Source organism: Mastomys coucha, unplaced genomic scaffold (assembly GCF_008632895.1).
Source record: "Mastomys coucha isolate ucsf_1 unplaced genomic scaffold, UCSF_Mcou_1 pScaffold20, whole genome shotgun sequence".
In the NCBI taxonomy this organism is placed as follows: Eukaryota; Metazoa; Chordata; class Mammalia; order Rodentia; family Muridae; genus Mastomys; species Mastomys coucha.
Window position 1 is genome coordinate 102,453,826 of NW_022196903.1, and position 8,503 is coordinate 102,462,328.

Below are 8,503 nucleotides of genomic sequence, written 5' to 3' on the forward strand. Positions count from 1 at the left end.
CTCTCCTCTTCTCTCCTCTCCTCTCTAATCCTTTCATTTCCTTTTATTTCCTTCCTTCCTTGACTCCCTCTTTTCTTTTTTTCCTCCCTCACTTTCTCCCTTCTATTCTTTCACCCTTTCTCTGTCTCTCCTTTCTTCATAACATCCTAACTTCAGTGTCAGCAGCATCACTGTTAGCACCACTGTCTAGTCTCCAGGAATGGTTCTTTGATTTTTTTTTTTATACTCATACGTTTTCTTTTTCCAAACACAATTTAATGAACACCTGCATGTCCATACCTCATGCTTGCTCTTCCTCCTCAGTTCTCCTTCTTAATCGCCCTGTCTCTTTCTGTTGGTTTTTCATTACTGTGAAAAATAACCTAAGAGATGTCCTGTGATGTGAAGAATGAAATGTCACTCAGCATGTCTAATGTCTTGTCTCATGTGTCCAAATAGCTAGGCTTTGGTCCCTAGATAGAGTACCAGACATGAAGGTATTTTTTTTGACATGAAAGCATCACTTAAATGTCTGACTTTGAAATTAGTAAGACAGATTTCCTCCCATAAATAGGTGATCTGTATAAAGACTGAAATTGTCCATGAAGAGGGAATTCTTCCAGCAGACTGCCTTGAGCTTTAGCTGGCAACATCACCTCCTCAGCTGTCTTCTGACCTCTATCCTGGTAGTAGCTTCTGAAGTCTTCGGGATTGTCAGAGTCTACAATACATCAGCCAATTTCTTAACCAATCTCTCTCTTCTTGTCCTCTTTAGTGCTTCCTTTCAACCCCTACTGTTTCTTTTATCTTCCTTTCTTCTCTGAATGTGTGTGTGTGTGTGTGTGTGTGTGTGTGTGTGTGTGTATAGCCACACATATCCATGTCAGGAAGTGTAATAATGGAAATATGATGAATAAGATAAGTATGAGTTGCATGTGTGCATGCACACACACACACACACACACACACTCACACACAAACACACATATCATGTATACACATTCTATCTCTCAAACACACGTAACCCTACCATAGTGGTTCTGATTCCCTGGTCAGTCTTGGTACTTATAAAGATCTCATTAATAAATGGCATATGTTTTTTCACTTGATCTTTAGAAAAATATTATATGTAAGTGCCACAGTATTTAATATGCAGGAACACAGAGACCTATTGCAGACTTCAGAGTCTCTTCAAGCTGTAACTGCTGTTAAAAAACAACTAGGATCCAAACCCAGCCATTTCAGAATCCAAACTATTAAGAAATCCATTATATTGCCTTTAAAACTTATGATGAGTACTAATTTGACTCAAATTAGCTAAATGACCTTTCTATTAAAAGACTACATATATGCATATATATTTCTATAATTATAGTAAGATTAGGCTTTTTGTCTTAAATATCTTTTCATCTGCTATAATGATCTGATTTCCATTGTTACTAAAACCTGGACAATTGTTGCACTTGAAATTGAAATGAACCTGCATTAAAATCACGGCAAAGCACTCACCCCAGGGCCCAAGGTGAAACCATTAATATAAACATCTTATTTTGCTTCATTCCAGAAGGATTTCAAAATTACATTTTACCATTGGAATGCCCATGACTGCAGGTTAATACCTCAGTTATTAAAATCAAGCACTGTCTCATATTTGAGCTTGTTTGCTAACATATTTTAATGTACCCCTTTATTCTTTATTTTTTTCTTTCTTTCTGTTTGGTATGGGGTGATAATACTGTTGGGAACTTTTAGCTGTCTTAGAAAAATGACAGTAAACAATGTAGTTAATAAGGTTTGCTTTATTAATGTATATGAAGATGGGCTTTTCTTGCCTATTTGCTTATAGTCACTTCAGGCAATTTCTTTAGATATATGTTTCTAGAAGTTAAATAACAGGGTCAATGTGTACAGACCTTTTAAGCATGCTTTTGGCATTTTAAGAGCACATTGTAAAGCTGTTTTTTTTAAGTGACTATGAAAATTGTTACTGCAGTCACAAATACAGTCCAGTGAACTGGATTATATCAACCCTCTTTGTGCTTTGTGTGAGAATGAATGACAAATGCACAGTTTGTTATGGTTAATGAATTCTGAGAGGTGGCATGTATCATTGGAGAGACTAAATGACCGGTGTGAGACCCTGTAGTGGGTTTTCCTTTTACACAGGGAATGTCCAAGAACCAAGCAAATGAGAGCTCACAGCCCATGGTGGAGACTGACCATGAGGGAAGAATCAGATGTAGTGATGAGAAGTCTCAGAAACTTAAGGTTAGAAACCTCATCATATCCTACCTTAATCTGACCGTGATAATAGATGCAATGTTTACATTGTAGATCATTTTCTGAGGAGGGAAGGAACTCAGGGGTGGGGGTAGGGAGAGAGGAAGCTGTAATAAAAACATATTGTATGAAAACGAGCCTATTTTCAACAAAAGAAAAAAAAACTTTAGACTGAGAAATTTTTACATAACCTGAATTTTATTGTGAAGAACTAAGCGCATAATAGAGAGTAACCTTTCAAAAGATCCTTAAGTTATTTTAACTTACTTATGTGTATGCACATGCCTATGTGTTTGTATGCTCATCGGCATGTTTGTGTACACAGAGACCAGAAGAGGATTCCTTAGAGCTGGAGTAGCAGGCTGTTTGTGGGCAGCTTGATGAGAATGCTAGGAAGTGACCTTGAGTCCTCTGCAAGGGCAGCGTGCAGCCTTAACTGCTAACCCATCTCTCCAGCCCCTATGCTGAAGAATTGCCTTCAAGAAAAAATAATTGATTTCTTGCAGTACTGCAGGCTAAAACCTTTGAGACTGAAAGGATATGTGGGGTAAGGGCCTTGCTGTAATACATTTTCTACTGTTATAACAAATTACTTGAAGCAGAATGCTTTATAAAGCAGAGCGGATTTTCTGGCTCACAATTTTGTAGGTGTGGAGTCCACACACTGTGTTACTGGTGTCTTCTGTCTTTGTCATCACATGGCAGAGAAATAGAAAAGGAGCTAGCTATTATATGCATCGTTGCCAAATATACTGAGTGGTGTAACTCTATAACAACCTACTGTCAAGAGTACTAACTTACTTGATGAGATCAGCATTAATACCTTTGACAGGGCAGCTTCAGGACCTGTTAACTGTTGCTTAAGCCTGAGTCTCAGGTTACATCTTCTCAACAGCATCTTCATTCAACAGAATGAAGTTTTGGTGTTGGGCACATCGGACAGTAATGCCCAAGCTATAGCTAAGGTCCACCTTCCATGGTAATACCTCACGGGCAATTAAATTTCAGTATGCATTTGGAAGGGTACTCTTAAAGCTAAGCAGTTTACAGTGTCTTTAAGAACATCTTCATGAGGGCTAGAGAGGTTAAGAGCACTTACTACTATTGCCAAGGATCCACGTTTGGTTCTCAGAACCTGTCTGTGTCAGGCAGCTTACAACCGCCTGTAACTTCAGCTTCAGGAAATCTACAGCTGCTTCTGGCGTCTACTGCCACCTTCACTTGTTTACATATACACATGTATAGGTACACCTGTATACATAATAATAAAAGAACATTTTCATGAAACACTTAATTTGGGGCATTAATTACAGTGCATAGACTCCCATTTCACCTTGCCTTTTGTATTCGCTTTATGTACCCATGTGCCCAACACCAACATTCATCTCTCAGGTGATCTTATGTTTTCATTGTATTTTCTTGGTCTTGATAAATTGAAGAGTGTTATCTGGCATTCATAGGCCTAAGACATGTAGGCCTTGTAATCTTTTCCTATAAGTAGGAACTGCAGACACAATAACTATTTCTATACTTTAATCCTTTAATTCATTTTACTATATTATATATGTCTGTGTGTATGTGTATGTATATATATGTATATATGCATATACATATATATGTGTATGTGTAAACACACACATATATATGTGGAAGGCATCCCCATGTTTGTATGGATCTAGAGTACAGTGTAGAACTACATCCAATTTATTCAGTGCTGGGAATTGAACCCAAAATTTCATACATACTGGGCAAGCATTATCCCAACCTAGCTATGTCCCCAGCCTTTGATGTGTTGATATTTGCAAAGTATTCTTTTAATATATTGTTAGGTTCTTTCCAGATAGATGATGAAAGCTTTTGTATTGGTAATGAGTTTATTACGCAGCACATACATTTACTTCATAAATATATTTGCTTCAAAAAACCAATTCGGAAGACAGTCCTCTTCCTGGGCCTTTCTACACTGTTCTTATCTAAGCACTGAGGAGGCAGGAGCATTAGAAGTTCAAGGTCAACCTCTGCTGCACAGATTAGTCAGCATGTGTTGAGACCTTGTCTTAAAAAGAAGTTCTATATTCTTGGAAAGCAAAGCTAATGATCTAGGAAATTTTGCATAAATATTTTGTGTAATTTTGTTGTTTTGAGCCCTGAGCCACTATCAATAAATCACAATAGATATAAGAAAGTAATTTTTAAATGACATAAGGATACCCATATTTACCACCCTAACTTGACAATAAACAAGGAATGGGAATTGTAATAATTAAAAACTGTCATTATTTTTAGAAAATATGATTTTATGATGCTATTTTGAGTTGTGAATTCCAAAGTAACACAAAAAGTAAGGCAATTCAGCAAGCCCATGGATATAAATTTAGAAACCAATTACTTTCATATATAAAAACATCCATTTTTAGAAAATGTAATACTATAAAATATTTTATAATAGCAACAAAAAGACAAAATGCCTAAAAATGAACACCATAAGAAGTATAACAGGTTTAAAGGAAGAAATCTCAGAACTCTTTGAAGGGTTGTTGATCCATTTCACCTAATTGGCAGAAGTTTGTGATACCATATATGAGACCAACCCAACAATACCAATTCTCACTTTAAGAGGACAGGGAAATCTATACCAAAGACATATGCATATGAATTGCCCAAATTTCCCATTCATCACACTATGCTTGCAATGACTGAAGGCTGAGAACAATCTGTCCAAAAAACGTTCCATGTGATACAAACAACCTGTACTCTAGATCCATACAAACCCATGAAGATGTTCTTAAAGACACTGTAAACTGCCCTCTTCTGAATAATTCTAAATTCACTTTGTGTAGTTCATTGCAATGCTTCTACATGTTCATATTTTTCTAGGGTGGGGCAAAAGTAGATATAGTAAGTCAGATCTTCATCTATTTCTTTAAACAGAATGTACTTGAGAAGGTAACTTGGTCCATTTCAATTTTAAAATATTTTTTAATAGAGTAACAGTTTCCTAGTGTTATACTTTGCTCTCCATTGCTATGATGAACACTAAAGACCACAAGCAACTTGGGAGAAAGGCTTTATTATGGGTTGAAGTCCATCAGAAGAGGGCAGAAGCCCAAGGCAGGAACTAGAAGGTAGGAACTAGAAGGTAGGAACTGCAGCAGAGGCCACACAGAAATGTTGTCCTTGGCTTCTCCCTCATGGATTGCTCTGCTTGCTTTCTTTTACAACCCAGGACCACCTGACCAGGGATGGCACCACCCACAATGGACTGTCCTTTCTTACATCAGTCTTTAGTCAAGAAGATGCTGCACTGGTTCTTACATCAGTCATTAGTCAAGAAGATGCCCCACTGGTCAATCTTTTGAACTTTTGAAATGCCTGTATTAGGTTTCTTGCTTTTCATTTGTCTCTTTAATTTAGATTTTTAAAATGTTCTTGATGCTTGTGTTTTTCTTTATGAAATATAAGGATTTTTCTTTGATTTGTTTATTTAATTTTCCTTTGCTATTTCTCTTTAAATTTTGTTTTACATCTATCTATCTATCTATCTATCTGTCTGTCTGTCTGTCTGTCTGTCTATCTATTTACCTTTCTTTCTTCCTTTCTATCATTCACCTATCATCTATCATCTATTTACCTATCCTCGTTTATTTGTGTGTATGTGTACATATGTGTGTGTTCATGTGTGAGTGTGTGTGCATGTGCCATGGCACACAAATGAAGATCAGAAAGCAACCTGTAGGAGTTGGTGTCACCAAGTGTATTCTGGATATGGAAGTCAGGGCTTCAGGCTTGGTAGGAAGTGCTTGTATCCTCTGAGCCATCTCACTTCTTCCCTTCTGTTTCTTCATCAAAGCTGTGTTCAAGATTGAATTTCCTTGTGAGCTCTTACCTGTGCTCTTTCATTTATTCATTTTTTTCTGCATGTGAATGTGTCTGTGAGGTGTAAGTGCATGGACTTCACAGATTACTCTCAGATTTCTTTCTGATGGCTTTCTATTTTATTTGTCCAGGCAAGGACTCTTGCTGAGCTGGGTGTGCATCAGTTCTTAGTCCCGAAAGCCAGATTGCTGAGTGGATTCCTGTCCCTTCTTCCCAAGTGCTAGTATCACAAGAGGCTCCCATGCCTGCTGCTCTGGGAATCTGAACTCCAGACCCCATGTTTGAAGGGCAAATACTTTATGCATCCAGTCATCTCTTCAACCCATATTCTATTCTTATTCATAAGATTTATTATTTTTATTTCCTGTGTATGTATTTCTGGATATGTATATTCACACTGTGTGTAAGTTTCTGCAGATGTCAGAAGAGAGTTTCAGATCCCTTGCAGCCAGAGTTATGTGTGGTTATGAGCTTCCTAATGCTGGTGCTAGGAGCTGAACTGTAGTCTCTGCAAGAACATCAAGCTTTGTAAACAATGAACCCTCTCCGTACATATTATGTTACTTTTAAAGTTAAACTCTATAAATTAGCTTCATCTCTTTTTAAATAAAATACCCAGTTTATTGAGTATACAAAAAAAGGTGACTTTTAATTTTTTTATAATTCAATATTTTTTTTTAAATTAGAGTACATTGAACATGGATATTCAGTTTGTATTTATAAACTACTATAATAATTTTCTGGGGGAAATAATAATGAGGATTGTATACATGTGGTAATACATTTTATATTGTATGTATCAAATGATGGTTTTATAAATAAATGTTACTTTTAGGCAATTAACTATCTGGAAAATCAGTAATAGCAGTCAGAGTGTGATTTTCCCCTCTTCTCTTTATTGTAATTGTGAATCGTTTTCTCTTGCCCTTAAATGTGACTAGATCTAATTGAACAGTTCAGCTATAGATAATTTAAATGACTGTGTATATTTTGAGTATGTACATGGCTTTAGAATCCTGTACTACATTTGCACTTACACTCCAGTCTAATGTCATAAATATTTTTAAGGGAGACTCATAAAAGAGGAAAGCAATGTTACTCTTGTGTTTATGCTAAGTAACCATAACCAATTCTCATGGTAACAAGTGGCTTATAGTACCAGTAGCTCTTATTTTTACATAAAGATTTCTCCAGGAGAAATAAACAATGAATGAACAATTTCAGTTTTTTTACCTTTAGAAAGTGACATTTCATTTCATAAAGTAGTATAACCAAATCAGTGCTCTTCTGCATAACAAAGATGAATGGTCATATAAGGCAAATAAGAATGTTTTCAAATTAAAGTGCTATGAACTTGGCTCATTAAATATACATGGCCTTCAGAGGAGCCATCAATTTTCTTTGGGTTGTTGTGGCAGCTACCTCATTTAATGAGAAGCTATATTCAGGCAACTGTTTGGCAAGTTTTTCATGAACTCTAGCACTTACAACTTTGCTGAGAAATATACCTGCCATGATTCTGAAAGCTCCTTGAAAGATGCACAGGAGGCAGAACTCAAGCAGCAATCCTCACAAGCAGGGCAAGGAGCAACAGAAATGCTGAGCCATGTGCAACCTAATACAGATTTTTTTCTCAGGATGACAGAGTTTGTGTACATTTGGTATTTCTGTTTTACATTCTGAAGATTACTTTAATGGCCACAGATAATATATAAACTTTCCTGGATAATCTATAATCCAAGCATGTGGGAGAGTAAAGTAGGTAAAATCCACTAACAGTCTTGGCTACACAGTGAAACTGTTTCAGAAACAAAAAGAAAGAGCAGCAAAAAACGAACCAAACAAAGGAAATAAAACCACCCCAAACTGATGAAATACTTTTCAGATGTTCCCTGGTTTATAGATACTTGGTTTACAAGCCATTTTCATATGAAATTATAATCAAAATGAATAAAATAGTTTTATTTTTAAATAACTGTAGTATTAGTCAACTACATGCCACTGTGTAAAGCTGTTGATTATCATCCAACTTAAAATGTAGTACAAAGAGACCTTGGGCTCAAGCTCCGCAGCCAGTCCCACAATACCCAGAGGAAGCTCCACTCCCAGGCACTCTGACACACCCAGGATCAGAGGTGAGGAGGAACCAACATCTGTCCCAATACTGGGAGTAACTAGGACCAGCGGGACCAGGCACACAGGAACTCCACCAGCCCAGTGACTCCGGTTCCTTCCAGTCTGTCTGGGTTAGTGTTCTGAGCAGACCTTGGGCACAACCTCTGCAGCCAGTCCCTCAACAGACAGAGAAAGCCCCACTCCCAGGTGATCTAACAAGCCCAGGATCACAGGATCCCAGAATCACAGGATC